Source organism: Chrysemys picta, chromosome 4 (assembly GCF_011386835.1).
Source record: "Chrysemys picta bellii isolate R12L10 chromosome 4, ASM1138683v2, whole genome shotgun sequence".
NCBI lineage: Eukaryota > Metazoa > Chordata > Testudines > Emydidae > Chrysemys > Chrysemys picta.
Genome location: NC_088794.1, coordinates 108,679,279 through 108,696,768, shown reverse-complemented (window position 1 = coordinate 108,696,768; position 17,490 = coordinate 108,679,279). Strand labels below are relative to the sequence as shown.

Genomic DNA, 17,490 nt, shown 5'->3' with positions numbered 1-17,490 from the left:
ATGAATGTGGTGAAGCTGGATATAACCAACCTGAGACTGATAGATTACATAGGCTTTAGCTCTTAAAAGACCAATAGAAATTGAGTTGAATACTCTTAGTTTTGAGACGGGAGGAGGGTAAGAAATGCAAATCCAGATATAGGGTTTATAACGATGAAAAGACTGAATCCAAACACCCAAAACTGCAGGGTGATTATCTGGATCTCAGATTTTCCATTTTGTCCTGTCTCTACAGCAAACCCTGTTAAATCTGTGAATGTGGGGCCCACAGAATGGCAAGAGCCTGCTTTATCATCGGGGGGTAGGATCCGGCCCCAAGTGAACAAGAAATGGCACACAAGATAGCTGCCCCATTTATGAAATGACAGATCATTCTCACTCCCACCCATTCCTCTATTAACCTAAAAAGAATCTTCATAAAACCAGAGATATCACTAAGGGCGAGGGTGGCATCTTGCAATCCACCCCGAGTAAGGGCCAGCACCTGGTTGCACTGCCCCAGCAGGAAAAGTAGGTACCCCAATTGTGACTAGGAGTCACAGTTCAATCCTGCTTCTCCCTTGCTCCGTCGGGGAAGTAAGCCATGTTAGCCCATTTCTTAGTGCAGCTTACTTCCAAATGGGCTCAGCTGTCCAGGCCAGTGTGCTGCAAAGGCAGGAGGGGCGTAATCATGAGTCCGTCTATTCCCCACCTGTGAGGGAGGGAGGGTAGTGGTCTGGCAGCAGTTGCTCGCCAGGTCACAATGTGTGGGATTTTGGACTCAGATGGCCCATCCAGAGGAGTAAAGGGACCCATTAAGCTCCTTTACTCCCCCATGTGGGATTGAGCCTTATGGTTTCAGAAGTAGAGACAAAAACTGCTGTCCCCAAATTTGAGCCACCGAAGTAAGGCTCTTTGGAAAACAGCTCTCATAGGATTTAGGAAAACAGCCAGAGGCTTTGTATGATCAGAGTGAATTAAAATTCCTGTAAGTACAGAATAGCACTTTAGGGCTCTCAGCAGCCGGAGGGCAGTGCCAGGCTCCTCTGCCTGCTCCCGCTGCCTTTTTGAGAAAGCCAGGGAGCTCAGCAGTAGGTTTCTGCCAGGGCTGTTGGACTGTATGTCCCAACTCATTGGTGCAGAGTCTCCCTCTCCCCCAGCTTAGTCATCTCGCCTCCTGCTCTAATTCTCAGCGAGATATTGAAAATTCTGAAGAGCCACAAAAAATTTCTTCTAAGGATTTGCAGACTCTTTATTCTGGCTGTGCTTCAGCCAGCAAAAAAACAATCTGCATAAAAGTACAAAGAAACCTTTTAAAGACCACAATGATCCTAGTTTAGCATTGTTTCATTGAGAGTGGTTGTTTACTAGCATGGAACCTATCAGTGTATAATCAATGCACAGAATATAAATAATCAATGCATAGACTATAAATATAAACATTATATAAAGGTTCAGCCCTGCAAACCAGATATAGGATGGGAGGTGGGATGAGTTGGTCCTCTCTGTTTTAGGGAGCAACCTGCTTCGTGTCTCTTTCTGTTTTAGGGTTCTTGTGTGTGATTATTCTGAATTCTAAGAAATGAAGCAGTGTTATGTTGCCACATTCAAGCAAGAGTATTTACATTTTTATCTAATTTCTGTGTGTGTGCCGTCAAGATGTGTGTGGAGGACGGAATTGGATTAAGCTAATAACTTACTGCTTGTGGGCAATGAAATAGAAGTGAGACTTGTAGAAGGTAGGGAGGTGGTGAGCAGGCACGGCGCTTCATGTAGATTGGTTAATGAGCGTGCATGAGCGGGAGGCAGGAGAGATGAAGGCATGAAGATGGGAATAGGAAAAGGATACAAATGACGCCTGGGGCTGTGGGAGGAGGTGTAGAGAGGAATTGCCAGCAACGGTGGAGCAGAGTTGTGTAGAAGCTTGTAAGTGAGAGCAAGATATTTAGGCATTGTCTACACTGGCATTTTGTCGGCAAAACTTTTGTCATTCAGGAGTGTTAAACACCCCCCCCCCAAACGATAAAAGTTTTACTGACAAAAAGGGCGGGTGTGAACAGCGCTTTGTCGGCAGGCATGCTCTCCTGCTGACAAAGCCGCTGCCGCTTGTGGGGGGTGGAAGTTTTTTGTCAGCAGAAGAGCTCTCTCCTGCCGACAAACAGCAGCTACACTGCGCACCTTTTAGCAGCATGGCTGTAGCGGCACAGCCATGTCGCTAAAAGCCTTGTAGTATAGCCATAGCCTTACATCTGAAATAGAACTGGAAGAGGAGTGAATAGAATGATGCAAGTAGGGGGAGTTGTCCTAGCTGGAGCACCAGGCAAAGAAGGTAAGTTTGGGAGCTGCATTTAGGATGGACTAGAGCTGAGTGTTCCATAGCTGCGTGACACATAAATTCTAAGGCCAGAAGGGCCACTGTGATCAAATAGTCTAACTTCCTGCATAACAGGGGCCATAGAACATTCCCAAAATAATTCCTGCTTGAACTAAAACATATCTTATAGAAAAACACCCAGTCTGGATTTAAAAATTCCCAGTGATGATGAATCCACTATGACCCTTGGTAATTTGTTGCAATGGTTAATTACCCTCTGTTAAAAATTGATGCCTTCTATCCAGTCTGAATTTGTCTAGCTTCAACTTCCAGCCATTGGATTGTGTTAGCTCTTTTTTCTGATAGATTAAAGAGCCCATTATCAAATATGTGTTCCCCATGTAGGTACTTATGGACTGTAGTCAGGTTACCCCTTAACCTTCTCTTTGTTAAGCTAAATAGATTGATGGGGAAGCTGGTTGTAGTAATCAAGATGGGAGAGGATGAGGGCACAGTGACAGCTATTGGGACAGAGAAGATGGGTTGAATTTTCAGTATGTTGTGGAGAAAAAAACAGTGAGACAGGGGTATGAGATTGAGATGGAGGAGTTGAAGATGACCATTCCTCCCCCTGCATGGCAAGCTTCGGGGAAGGGTATAATGTCATTTGATAATGTTAAACGACCGTAATGGAGAGTCTTCACTGTTTCATCCCTTATGTATTTTGTGAGCCTGACTTTTTGAGAGAGCCTTTGTTGCAGGAGCAAATAAAATAATGCATTGTGAGTGCAGGGATTAGCATTTAGACCTGTGCTCACAGCCTCCAACGACTGTTATTTGCATTGGCATAAAAAGCAGCTATGTTAAGGCCTGGCTGAAAATCAAGCCCTTTGTGAGCTGCCTCGAAGGCTTCAGCAGATGGAAGCCATATAAATAAAATGTGGTGTCATTATTACCTAGCTTAACAAGTCAGTGTATCTGTTAACAATGCTTATTTGAAATGGCATAACAACTAATCTATCCTGAAAGGTGAGTTTATCTTATATACTGGATTGAGACACTTAAAAACAAAATATACAGTCCCCCTTCTCTGTAGTGAGGATGCTTGGAGTCTTAATGCTCTTCAATATATGCAAAAGATTACTGCTGTATAGTTTAAACTGCCTGATTAATTCTATTATTGATAGTATCACCAGGCATGTTACAACCTCTGTAGAACTGCTATAGCTTCCCGCCACCCCAGTTTAATACATCCCCAGCCCCATTAACAATGAGTTATGCCCACTATTTTGTGAAGATGTGGTTAACCACAAACAAAGGACTCTTTATTCAACAGGGATTTGTATATTTCTTATAGCATCACAATGTTCTAAATGAAAACAAAAGAAAGACATAGTATTTCAGGCTCCAATTCTGGAAATGTGAGGTTGTAATGCACGCAGAGTCCTCACCTCCTATAAGTAAGGAATTCAGACCCCTATCCCTGCATGCTCCTTACTTTCTGACTTCCTAGCCAGCACTAAACTCCTTAGTTTGATTTACCCTGAGTGTTTTTCTCCTAGAATACCCTCCAAAGCTAGCCCTTTAAATCTGGGAAACACAACCAGCTGTGGCCTCAAATGGCTATTTTTGTCTCTGATTGTTACAGCTGGCAGCCACCTCCCTTCCAGCTAGCTCCTTATGTGTGGTTTCCCTCCTGGATTTCTTTTTTCATTCCTACGGAGATGGCTGTTTTTCACATTGCTCCCTCCACTCCACCAGCAACAGAATAAGCCAGCATTCCACATCATTGTTAAGTTTTTTTAGTCCATCTTATGCAAATCAGGCTGCCAATGCATGGTAGTTCTCTATATCTCCATTTTTTACCAAAGGCAAAAAGCGATTAGAAGGTTCTATTCTTGCCATATGGCTGACACCCAGGCCTGACAGTTCAGCAGCTGAGTTTCGTTTCTGGAAGATTTCACAGCTCGCCTATGCTGAATGAATTTCCTTGTCAAAATACGTGCCTTAAAATGAAGTTTAGATTACACATCAAGCCAGTACTATTAGAGAGGGCATGCTGGAGAGAGGAGAGGGAGTGGCCTGAGGATGTGGTAGTTCAGCTATTCTTGGCTGGTAGACAGCCACTAGGGGGCCATTGCAGTCAGAATGTAAATTAGAGCAGCCCTGAAGCTGCCCTGTATTTTAAGTGTCCCGCTGCTTCCCTGCTCCTCTAGAAATAATGGAAGATATTAGATGGAAAGGGTCTATTAGGCCTTTAGCCCACACCCCCCCCCCAATCCAGGATTGTTCTGTATGATACATTTTCTATATATCTTATAATATTTATATTTGCTTATTTCTAGCAACTTATTTTAAAATGTGCAAACAAGGAGCTTTCTCTTCAGTGGATAAGCAATGCAGGGTAGAACCCAGACACCTTGCACAAGCTGTGTATTGCTTAAACCGTAGCGTCCATTAGAGCAGCCCAATCTGCTTAATCGTTAATTTCTTCAAGTGGCACAGAGATACAGCCTAAAAGACTAGTGCTTGACTGCTAATAAGAAAGAGAAGATGACTCATTGCTACTAAAGGTGAGTTATGTAGAATAATTATATTTTAGTGGATCTGTTTATGAGTTACTCTCCCAGATGTAGAGATATTAAAGCTCCTTCCCACCGCCCTTCCTGCCTCCCTCTCTCCCCCACAGCAGTAGACGCACAAGCCCAGCATTCCACATCATTAGCATTGCCATTGGAGCTGGCACACGTGTGCACACCCAAACCTGAGCCACAGAGGTGAAGAATATTTTTATGACATTATTTTTATGATAATCTATTTCAATGGTTAATTTAGTTTAGGGCACTGATTTATAACAAGTTTATAGATCTTTTTTACTATTCTTTGTTGAATTATAGAAGTGGCATGTGTGAAATGGAAGCACTTGGCCTATTGTTCTGCTTCTCACGCAACCAGTAGAGTTCAGACAATAAAAAGATCTATAAAATTAATATATACAGAGAGAAAGGGACAGAGACAGAGAGAATATGTAATGCTTTAGAGTCTGATACCACATTTATCTCTCCCAGTGAGGCTAAGACTCAAAATTTACATGTGGAAATACCACAAAGATCTTACCCTCTTGCTGTGGTGAGAAATGACTTCTCAGAATCTTACCTGTTTCATTTATAAAATCTGTTTCATTTATAAAACCAATCTTCAGGGTGTAAGTTTTCCAGTTTTTTTTCTTTAGGATAGGACCATATTACTGGGTTAACTTTTTGGAAACAGGCCATCGGTTACCAGGGGTATTGTTGTTTGGGGATTATAGGTTGGCTTTTATGAAAATGTAACTGCAACAGGATTTAGACTCCTATTTTTACACCATTACATCATATCATATTTAAACACAACACTCATATTGTGATATAATATCAAATATATAATATACAGATCTAGGTATATGTATATATCTATGAATACACATACATCACATGCTTTTGAGCATTGGCCTGCTAAACCCAGAGTTGTGAGTTCAATCCTTGGGGGCCACTTAGGGATCTGGGGCAAAAATCAGTACTTGGTCCTGCTAGTGAAGGCAGGGGGCTGGACTCGATGACCCTTCAGGGTCCCTTCCAGTTCTATGAGATAGGTATGATATCTGTAATTTAGCTGTGATAAACTGTGCTTAGCATGTAGCTTTGATTACCTCATCTTTACTCTGCCCACTAATGTCTCCCTTGAGATTTATTCTATTTCAAACCTCTGTGAATCTGCAAACAGCTATAATCAAATAGCCCAAAACAAAACAAAAACCTTAGCTTGCAACAAAAATGTTTCCTTTTCCCCCAAAATGGGGATCTACCTCCATACAAAAAGTACAATGGTCTGCGGTCCAAGATGGGTAATACTCAGTCCTGGACAAGTGACAGGTTTATGATCTGTCTCAACACTGCAGGGCAATGCAATGGGCTACCATTTGATTCTAGTCCTGGAAGAGACCAAGATTGCTGACTTTCTAATTAGGGAATGGAGAAGGATTTGTCTAAGTTTGAGTTAGAACTTTGTCTATTAATTTGCCTGAGATATTAGCATGACTAGGGTGTGTGTGTGTGTGTCTGTGTGGGTGTGTGCGCGTGCGCAAAAAACACACCAAAAATATAATTCCAGTCCTTAGTATTAGTGCAGTTCTGCTTGACTGACCATCAGTCTGGTTCTGTGCCGGTGGTATTAGCAGAACTCTTTTTCTAGTTGCTAAGATGATTCTCAATCAACGATTTAACAAAACCTTATAAAGAGACCCGAGTTCAACAATTAATCCATATGGAAATGACTCGGTCACTTCAGAGCTCTTATAGCTCTTCCAGCTTGTATAAATCTTTTAGTCCTCCAATGGATGATTTTACAGTCTGCTGCTATTCTAAACTCTCCCTTTCCCCCTGAGCTCCCATCTCTGATTGATTAGTTCTCTACCCGTTCAGTGGAGTAAGCAAATGGGTAGTGAGTAGATAATTGTAGAACTAGTTGATGCCTTTTCCTTTCATATGCATTAATAGCCTGCTTTAATAAACCTATTCACATACTACCCTTTCTTCTGCCGATTATAAATATATGGTAATATGAGGTCTGTCTTCTTGTCACAACACGTCACCACTTCTATTTGTACAAAACAGAGTAAAAACACTAAATATAATCTTGCAGTCAACTGGAAGGAAAAATCCTAGTTTCTTCTGTCAGGGAGGAAAGGCATAAAAATGACTTGAACAGAATTTCAGTTTATCTTGTTAGGGTTTAAAGGAAACCAATTGCTTTCATAAACTGGGAGACGTTTAAAGATGTCAAAAGTTGTAACAAAGTTTAAGAATCTTTGTGAAAAGAATAGTAGGATTTTTTTTTCATTTGACATATCCATCATTCTATTCAGTCAGGAACAAGGACAGGCCAAACAGCAGAATATTTTGACAAATAATGAAAGGGATAGTTTTAAAAACGAACAATACCACTGACATTCCCCCCACCCTCCACTAATGCAAACAATAAGGCTTAAAGTTCTGGTGTGGTCAGAAAGTTGGAAGGAAGAGCCAAGTTACAGGATCTGGCTTAGCTATATATAAACAATTGGAGCAGATTATTAGATAATAAGAAAGAAAATATGTAAATAATGCATGTCACTGATTGATTGCCAGGGTTTAATCTACTTCCTTCGCTCAACATCATTCACAGACAGAGGGCAGAAGAAGAGCCAAACGCACAGTTCAGTGCTGTCTAGACTCTTTATTGGTTTGTCCATCTCTATAAATCTGTTGTATGGACATGTTCGCTCTGCTTTTGTTTTGCTAGCAGTTCTGAAAACACATTTGCACTAAATCATTGGCTATGCCTACTTGAGCTAGCAGTGTATTATGGCAGAACCTCACACCTCTTAAGTCCAAGTTAAGTAGCTATTTCCATTATATGTTGTGCTTCAGAGGGTTAAAGTTGTCAGTAGAGATTATTGTTTTGGGGTTTTTACACAGGGCTGGGGTGTGTCTTAATTTGGTTTTTCCTTTTTTTGTTTATTTTACATATAAATATTAATCAACCAAATAGCTTTTGCTGGGTTTGGCCAACCTACCCAAAAAAGAGCTTTTTATTTTAGAAACAGAAATTTTGCAGATCCTTTCTCCGGAATGATGAACCCAGTGGGATGTAAAAGGAAGAGGAACATTCACATTATGGATGAACACATTGTTTTCCCCCCCTCAAAACACAGTGTCAGCAGTTCTATTAGTCCAGCTAATTTCTATCAAATGACAATCTCAGAGTAGTGTTTCTTGTGCCTCTCAGCTATTAGTGAGACACTAGTACATAATAGAATCAATTAGTCAAATCCCCCATCCGGTGATTAGATTTTCTAGCCCTGAATCATGGCTACATTCCGGCCCCTTTATGTTGCTCTGGTGGCATTAAGGGCTGGAACCTGAGCAAATTTTTGTACAGAGATCTTCACTTGAGCTTCAGAGGGAATAGGCAACCCTACATCCACCCCCACACCCTCCAAGGCATCTCTAATTTATGCTGGGGGCTGGGCATGTCCCCATCCAGGCTCAAAATATGAAGAGCACAAAGGTGGCTTTACTCCTCACACTGCCCAGGCTGCTGCTCCTAAACTACAGCACACGGGAGGTGCCGTTGAGAATCCAAGCTGCTATGTGCACGTAGTTACTGAAAGCAAGATTTAAACCAAGCCGCTAACTAACCAGTGGAAGAACTCCCAGAGGGAGGAGGTGGATTCTCTGTCGCTTGCCATCTTTAAATCAAGATTGGATGGCTTTCTAAAAGATATGCTCTGGCTCTTCCAGGAGGAATTACTGCATAAACTGTATGGCCTCCTGTGTTATGCAGGAAATCTAACAAGATGATCAATAGTAGCCTTAAATTATGAATAGATCTGCCACAGTCTCAGGAGCAGGATGAACTGGCACTATAGGTCTAGTTGGGATTTGGTATTTCTCATCTCAGTTGCTCCCAAATATGCCAATGAATCCTTTGCACTAGCTGTAATGGTGCCTCATAGGAGGTGTTGGGATAGCTGCCTCTAGATATTCTTGGGTGCATCTTTTTCTGTGTCGTCCCCAGTCCCTAGCTTTGTTTCTGTGTTTGGACAGCTCTTAATTCTTCTCTCTCTCTCCCTTTTGTTCCTTTGTTCTGTCTGTTTGCTGCTTTCCCTGTCTTTTGTCATGTCATTCTCTGTCTCTCTACAGTCAAGCCATAGACATGAAATGTATTAGGATTGAAGAGCACTTTGCAGCCCCCTCATCTTGTAAAGTGTTTGATCTGCAGGGAAACAGACTAATCCTAATCAAGTACCCAGGGCCAGCTCCAGGCACCAGCCGACCAAGCACGAGCTTGGGGCGGCACCTTATAAGGGGTGGCCAATGTTGGGGTGGCGGGGGGCGCTTGCGGTGTTTTTGTTTTTGTTCGTGGGGCGGCGCTCGAGGTTTTTTTTTTGTTTCGGTGGTGCGGCACTGGGGGGGCGGGGGCTTCGGTGGTGCAGTGCTGGGGGAGGGCGGGGGTTTGGCTGGCACGGCACGGCGGTTTGGGTGGCGCGGTGCAGCGTTCTGGGGGTTTGGGCGGCCCGGCGCGGCGCTCTGGTGGGGGTGGGGGTTTGGGCGGCCTGGCGCGGCGCCCGGGCCGATTCAGTTTTGGGCGACCCGGTGCTCAGGGCGAGGGAGTTAGGCGGCCCGGCGCGGCGTTGGGGGGGAGGGTTGGCGGCGTGGCACTGGGGGGGGGAGGGCGCTCTCTTTTTTTGCCTGGGGCGACAAAAAAGTTAGAGCCGGCTCTGCAACTACCCTCTGCAAGCTATTTACAAAGGGATCTGCGAAGATAACAGCTTACTATGCTAGTCCTTTCCTCTTTGCTTCTGTCCTGTGCCACCTTTAATGCGGTGCCCAAAGTGACTGCCTATCCCCTGTCCCTAAAACTAGCCCTGAGAAGATATGCCAACATGTCTCCCTCTAGCCAAGTCAGGAGGAGATGTGCTAAACTTATTTAATTTAGAAGTCTGTCATCCAAATGATTATTAATTGTATTACAGTAATGCCCACAAAGTGCTAGATGCTGTCCAGCCATTAGCTTGTAGGCTGTCTCCTGTACACCTAACAATCTAAGAAGACGAGCAGTGTACAAAAAAGAGCAGGAAAAGTATAAAATGTATAATTAAAATGTTTTAAAAATAAATACTAGCTATCCCCCAAATGCCCCAGTCTCTAGTCATTGCTAGGTGGCTAACTTCTTATAGGTTCCATAATAGAAGTGGGTCTTGAGGAGGGATTTGAAAGAGAAGGCATTGCACATTACTCAGTTCAGGGAGAGTGTTTTGTGCATAAGGGGTGGCATGGAAGAAATCATGAAAATAGTGTTGGAGAAGGGAACAAATGGGAAGGCAAAGCTAACTTAAAGGGCAGAGGAGTGATATAACAGTCACAAATGGATAGATAAGAAGACACAAGGTTGTGGAAGACCTTAAAGATGAAGACCAGGAGCATGAGTTTGTTAAAGGCAGGGAGTGAGTGGAGGGGTTGGAGGGAGGATAACCTGTTCTAAGTGAAGTAAGATCATCTTAGTGGCTGTGTTTTAAATGGACTAGAATGGGTCTGATGGCAGACTTTTGCTCCTTGTGGCTTCCAAAGCATCTCTTACTCTGTGTGCTTTCTTAGGGTGCAAATGCAGTGGTATTGGGTAAATTAATGCAAATCAGAGTTATGGTAAAAAGACTTCCCTTCCCCACCAGTAGAAACCTCTTGCTCTTATAGCAGGTACTAATTTTGGTGGGACTGTAACACTGTGTCCAGAAACTGCCTTGTATGAGAGCACACTTCTGCCACATGGACCAAAACTTTACAGCTGAAATTCATGTTGTTGTTTGAAATTTTAAACATGATCCTGATTCACCTTGAAGTCCCATTGTTTTCTTCCAAGAATTTCCTGGTCAAATATGACCACGCACACAATAACCATTAGCCTAGAGGTAAACATCTCTCTCTTCAATATTGATAATATAAGGTTATTACATACAGAGAGGCTTACCCCTTTCATAGGAGACAGTGTCTGTACTTTCACAAGCACTATCTGAAGCTTATTGCTAGAGTGTATTCATGTTCACAGCTTTCTGTGGGAATCTGTATTTATTATGTATAGGTAAGAAATTTCTGGCACCATGTTTCTATTCCCTTCAGCTGATCAAATACTGGTATGTTTTGTCCTGCAGGCAGAAGAAGTTACTTTTTCCATGCTGCTTCTCTGCTGAATTTTTGCAGGCTTACTTTTGACAACAACTTTGGGTCTGTAAAGGGAAATAACATGAACCACGTTTCTAATGAGCAGTAATTACAGGTTTAAATAGTTGGCACAATCAGTGTTCAGTGATTTCATTATTAGATGGCACCATAATTTATGCTAATCCTGATAACGGTTCCGGATGAGAGAGGTCCAGACATAGGAGATTGCACTGCAATTATTTACACCCTGTATTTCTGAAACAATAGATATGGTAATTTGAAAATCAGATGACTGTGATCTCATTTATTCTGGTAGGAAACACATGTAACAAGTTGTGTCAACAACTGTAAAATTAAATAGAGGTATTTGACTTCCATTCTAGGTCGATTCCTTCTTCTTAGCTTTCCTTGCCCTAAATACACTTCTGGCCAGGAACCATGCATGGAAAAAAGTCAAGAGGCAGAAAGCGGCAAGCTACTTAAGATATGGAATTTTGTTTGTTACTTTTCTCAGTGCACATTTTCTGTCTGGCCGTAAGTTCTTGTTACAAGGTGGAACGTGGAAGCTGTAGATGGCAAGTGACAGCTGTCCCCTATTGGGCGTCATGGCCCTGCCTTCCTATGACTATAAACTCTAACCACTGTAAATGGGAGACATGTTGCCCCATCCCCCCACCTTCTTCAAATGCAGCCATCTGAAACCTACTCCCCCTTAGCTCTACTCTGCTCCTGTTCCAGTGGGTCTGTGATGGGGTATAAATGCCACACAGGTGAGGGTTAAAGGTAGTCTGAGAGCTCAGTTAGTCCACCCTGTTGCACCTGGGGTGTATGTAAAGCTTGATTTGTTATCAAACTCAGCTTGGGAGGAGTGGGGCCTTCTTCAGAAAGGAAGTAAAAGCTACAGTGGAGGTCCAGGAGAGGGACCCAGGTCACCAACAGCCCCATGTTATAAGGGATGTCCCTTATTTAAATAACAAATTGCCGGTTCCATAATAAATCAGTACAGGATGCCTTTTATCCCATATTTCAGTTCTGCTGGGTCTGAAGTAGTCTGAAGTGTTGTTCCGGCACCTGAAATCCAGGATGGAGTGATGCTCCAGCACTTTCCTTTGCAAAGTGCTACTGGTTGGCAGCTTGTTCTGGTGGATGGGGGTCGCAATGACACTCTCATCAGTCCTGGCCACCCCTCCATTTCGTATGACAGAGGTTGGGCCAAATGTGAGTGACATTGTGACCCCACCCACCAGGTCAAGTTGCCAACATCACTCAAATTTGGCCGACCCATCTCTCTGTCTGGCAAGCAGCGCCCAGATCTGCAGAGAGAGAACCCCCGGGAAGGATGGGTGAGGAGAGGAGACTTGTCCCCAGAGGCTTAGTTGAAGACTGAGGACAACTGAGGTCTGTTCCTATTTTTGAAATATAATGTTGGCAACCCAGGCCTAGAAGGAAGAAGTTTAGAGTTCCCTCACTCTGGGAAAGAAACCATGGGGACACTGAAGGTGAAGGGCTAGTCCTAATGCTAGGCCCTTGGAAAGGGCTGGAGGTCCAAGTCACAAGAAAAAGCAGACTGCCATAGGGCCAGACAAACTGTCAGCGGAGGACGCCAGAGAAAGAGAGTTTGCTACACCACACCCAGCCACGAGGGAGTGTGCTGGCTTGAGAATCATTCTTCTATAGGATCCCACTCCCAATCTATCCAACTGAGCTACCTGTAAATTGCTCACTTTTTAATTGAAACACATCTGTCAAACGGCAAAAAGGGACAATGTCAGAGTCAACTAAACTTGCAGAGGGAAGCCAAGGCAGGTTATGGAGCATGGGTGCAACGTGTTCCATGCCAGAGATCAAGCTGAGTAATTTGACAGTTACATTCTGCATTAGCTGATGTTTCCAAGTGGTCTTCAGGCGAGAGCATTGCACTAATCCCTTTGGAAGTAATCAGGCATGAGTAACTGTGGCAAGGTCAAGTATCAGAGGGGTAGCCGTGTAAGTCTGAATCTGTAAAAAGCAACAGAGGGTCCTGTGGCACCTTTAAGACTAACAGAAGTATTGGGAGCATAAGCTTTCGTGGGTAAGAACCTCACTTCTTTCGTGGGCAATGTCCACATCTGAAATGAAAGGTCATAATGTACTCTGTTTGCCACCATCTTATCTGCCACTGTTAATGTATTAACTTCTAGGATATGGTATGTAGGCCCTGAAATAATTTAACCTTGCTATGGTAGACTAGGCTAATATGGTTAGACTTGGCGAATAATAGCTATAGCTCTCTGTACACTTCTGCATAAGACTAAGCAAATAATTGAGAGGAAATTTTTTTTGAATGAATTTAGCTTGTTTTTCGTTGGCAAACTGTAAGGTATTGATGTTTTGCAAAGGTATTTTTTGAAATTATCTATTGAATAAGTCCTGCAAATAATTGTTTTGTAGCTTGTTCACAAGCCGTTTGACTGGACATATAACTCACATGTTCTTGTTTCTATTCCCTGATGGATGAGTGTACATCTTTTAAATAGTTTTTATTGCAAATGCTCATATTTATAAGTCAAACATTTGCCTTAACATAAGAACGGCCATACTAGGTCAGACCAAAGGTCCATCTAGCCCAGTATCCTGTCTTCCGACAGTAGTCACTGCCAGGTGCTCCAGAGGGAATGAACAGAACAGGTAATCATCAAGTGATCCATCCCCTGTCGCTCATTCCCAGCTTCTGGCAAACAGAGGCTAAGGACACCATCCCTGCCCATCCTGGCTAATAGCTATTGATGGACTTATCCTCCATAAATTTATCTAGTTCTTTTTTGTGCCCTGTTATAATCTTGGCCTTCACAACATCCCCTGGCAAGGAGTTCCATAGGTTGACTATGCATTCTGTGAAAAAATACTTCCTTTTGTTTGTTTTAAACCTGCTGCCTATTAATTTCATTTGGTGGCCCCTAGGTCTTGTGTTATGAGAAGGAGTAAATAACACTTCCTTATTTACTTTCTCCACACCAGTCATGATTTTATAGACCTCTATCATATCCCCCCTTAGTTGTCTCTTTTCCACCGTGAAAAGTCCCAATCTTATTAATCTCTCCTCATACGGCAGTCATTCCATACCCCTAATCATTTTTGTTGCCCTTTTCTGAACCTTTTCCAAGTCCAATATATCTTTTTTGAGATGGGGCGACCACATCTGCACACAGTATTCAAGATGTGGGCGTACCATAGATTTATATAGCGGCAATATGATACTTTCTGTTTTATTATCTGTCCCTTTCTTACTTATTCCCAGCATTCTGTTTGCCTTTTTGACTGCCGCTGCACATTGAGTGGATGTTTTCAGAGAACTATCCACAATGACTCCAAGATCTCTTTCTTGAGTGGTAACAGCTAATTTAGACCCCATCATTTTAGGTGTATAGTTGGGATTATATTTTCCAGTGTGCATTACTTTGCATTTATCAACATTGAATTTAATCTGCCATTTTTGTAGCTTTTTGCAGTCTGCCTGGGACTTAATTATCTTGAGTAGTTTTGTATCATCTGCAAATTTTGCCTCCTCACTGTTTACCCCTTTTTCCAGATCATTTATGAATATGTTAAATAGGACTGGGCCCAGCACAGACTCCTGGGGACACCACTATTTACCTCTCTCCATTCTGAAAACTGACCATTTATTCCTACCCTTTGTTTCCTATCTTTTAACCAGCTACTAATCCATGAGAGAACCTTCACTCTTATCCCATGACTGCTTACTTTGCTTAAGAGCCTTTGGTGAGAGATCTTGTCAAAGGCTTTCTGGAAATCTAAATACACTATATCCACTGGATCCCCTTGGTCCACATGCTTGTTGACTCCCCTCAAAGAATTCTAGTAGATTGGTGAGGTATGATTTCCCTTTACAAAAAAACATATTGACTATTCCCCAACAAATTATATTAATCTATGTGTCTGACAATTTTGTTCTCTACTATAGCTTCGACCAGTTTGCCTGGTATTGAAGTCAGGCTTACTGGACTGTAATTGCCAGGATCTCTTCTGGAGCCCTTTTAAAAAGTTGGCATCACATTAGCTACCCTTTAGTCATTTGGTACAGAAGGTGGTTTAAATGATAGTTTACAAACGACAGTTAGTAGTCCTGCAATTTCACATTGAGTACCCTCAGAACCCTTGGGTGAATACCATCTGGTCCTGGTGACTTATTACTGTTTAACTTATCAGTTTGTTCCAAACCCTCCTCTAATGACACCTCAGTCTGGAACAGTTCCTCAGATTTGTCACCTAAAAAAAATGGCTCAGGTTTGGGAATCTCCTTCACCTCCTCAACCATTAAGACTGGGGAGGATAGCTCAGAGGTTTGAGCATTGGTCTGCTAAACCCAGGGTTGTGAGTTCAATCCTTGAGGGGGCCATTTAGGGATCTGGGGCAAAAATCTGTCTGGGGATTGGTCCTGCTTTGAGTAGGGGATTGGACTAGATGACCTCATGAGGTCCTTTCCAATCCTGATATTCTATGATTCTATGAAGACCAATGCAAAGAATTCATTTAGTTTCTCCGCAATGGCCTTATCATCCTTGAGTGCTCCTTTATCATCTTGATTGTCCAGTGGCCCCACTGGTTGTTTAGCAGGCTTCCTGTTTCTGATGTACTTAAACATTTTTTTGCTATTACTTTTTGAGTCTTTGGCTAGCTGTTCTTCAAATTCTTTTTTGGCCTTCCTAATTATATTTTTACACTTCATTTGTCAGAGTATCAGAGGGTTCAGCTAGGTTCAGCATCCACACACAGGGCTGGCTCCAGCGTTTTTGCCGCCCCAAGCGGCGGGGGAGGGGGGGGTGAAGCCGCAATCAGCAGCACTTCGGCGGGAGCTCTACCGCCGCCACTTCATCCTTCGGCGGCAATTCGGCAGCCGGTCCTTCCTTCCGAGAGGGACTGAGGGACCCGCCGCTGAATTGCCACCGAACAACTGGACGTGCCACCCCTTTCCCTTGGCTGTCCCAAGCACCTGCTTGCTGCACTGGTGCCTGGAGCCGGCCCTGCCCACACAGTCAGCACACTGTCCCCCAAACAAACAGACCACACAGTATATTTCAGTCCAGTAGCAAGGACACCACACCACAACAAACACACACACAACAGACAACAAACTTACCCCAAGGGTCACATAATTGCTTCTCCTTTACCTGGAGAAGTCCCTCGCAAAACTCCCCTGTTAGCTGCTCCTGTTCGCTAGCTCCTTCCATGAATATTCTCTAATATTAGTTGTCTAAACTTGCCACTAAACTTCTTTGATGAAGTATTCAGAAAGGATCATGAACACAGGTAGCTTTTCATTTGAGCAAATATTTATGAAAATTTCTGAAGTGTTTGTTCAGGTAAAGTTCTGGGTCAAGGGGCAATTTTTCATTAACAAGTTTTGAGTCCTCTCCTTAGCCCTATCTCTGTACTGGCACAGAGAAAGCTCCCACCCACTTCTGAGTACATTGGCAAAATGTCTGCCTTACTATTGACACTTCTATTTTGTGCATGACAGAGTCCATTACCCTCCCCTCCCCCTTAAAGCTAGTACTGCAGTAGCTTCCCCGGTAATCAAAGAGAGGAAATATATGAAATATGCACTGACTTTCAGTGTCCAGAGAGTGTTTTAGTAAATCTTTCTTCCTGGAATATTAGAGTCCATCCCCATTAGCAGCAATAATATAACTTTCAAACCTACAAAACCTGTTTATCAAAGCAGCACATGTTCAGCAAGGTAAGGCAGAAATGTAAAGGGTGGAGTAAGTGGGAAAGTTGCCATTCTCATTGTCCTAATTACAGTATATAATATTTTGGCAGAGTGACAACTAAGAGTCCTTTTATTCCAGTAACCTCTAACAATCAACAGGATATTACTCCAAGTATTGACATTAAGGCCCTGCTCTTGCAAGATGCTGAGCACTCTGGCTCCAACCCAACAAAGCATGTAAGTATGTGCTTAACTTTACACACGTGAGTAGTTTGAACTCCTTGGCATGGCTGAAAGGTAAGATGGTCCAGTGGTTAGGGGGCTAACCTGGGACTTGGGAGACAGGGATTCAGTTCTCCTGCTCCGCCATAGATTTGAGTAAATTAGTTAGCTCCTCTGAGTTCTTCATTTGTAGAATGGGAATAGTAGTACTTCCCTACCTCACAGGGCAGTTGTGAGGATAAATATGTTAAGAGACTGTGAGACACTCAGATATTATAAATACAGTAAAAGCTTTTTGTTGGGAGAATGGGGGGTACCGGTAAGTCAAAAATTCTAGTTAACTAAGAAGGAGGGAGTTTGGGTGTGGGAGGGGGTGCAGGGTTGGGGGTTGGGGAACGGGAGGGGGTGTGGAGCACAGGCTCTGGGAGGGAGTTTGGATGCAGGAGGTGGCTCAGGGCAGGGGGTTGGGGCACAGGAGGGGTTTCAGGATGCCGGATGTGGGGGGCGCTCACCTCGGGTGGGTCCCA

General features: G+C 43.2%; 1 long non-coding RNA gene across 2 annotated transcripts in view; it reads left to right on the top strand.

Annotated features, from left to right (window-relative positions):
- LOC101945788 (uncharacterized) overlaps positions 1-17,490 on the top strand; it is a 118,863-nt gene that overhangs the window by 93,585 nt on the left and 7,788 nt on the right. Inside the window, exons 1-2 of one of the 2 annotated variants that reach the window (XR_255092.4) lie at positions 4,645-4,866; positions 16,881-16,978. This is a non-coding gene — a long non-coding RNA (uncharacterized LOC101945788). Of the gene's footprint in view, positions 1-4,644; positions 4,867-16,880; positions 16,979-17,490 lie in introns of those variants that run through there. The other variant, XR_010600683.1, reaches the window with a different exon arrangement.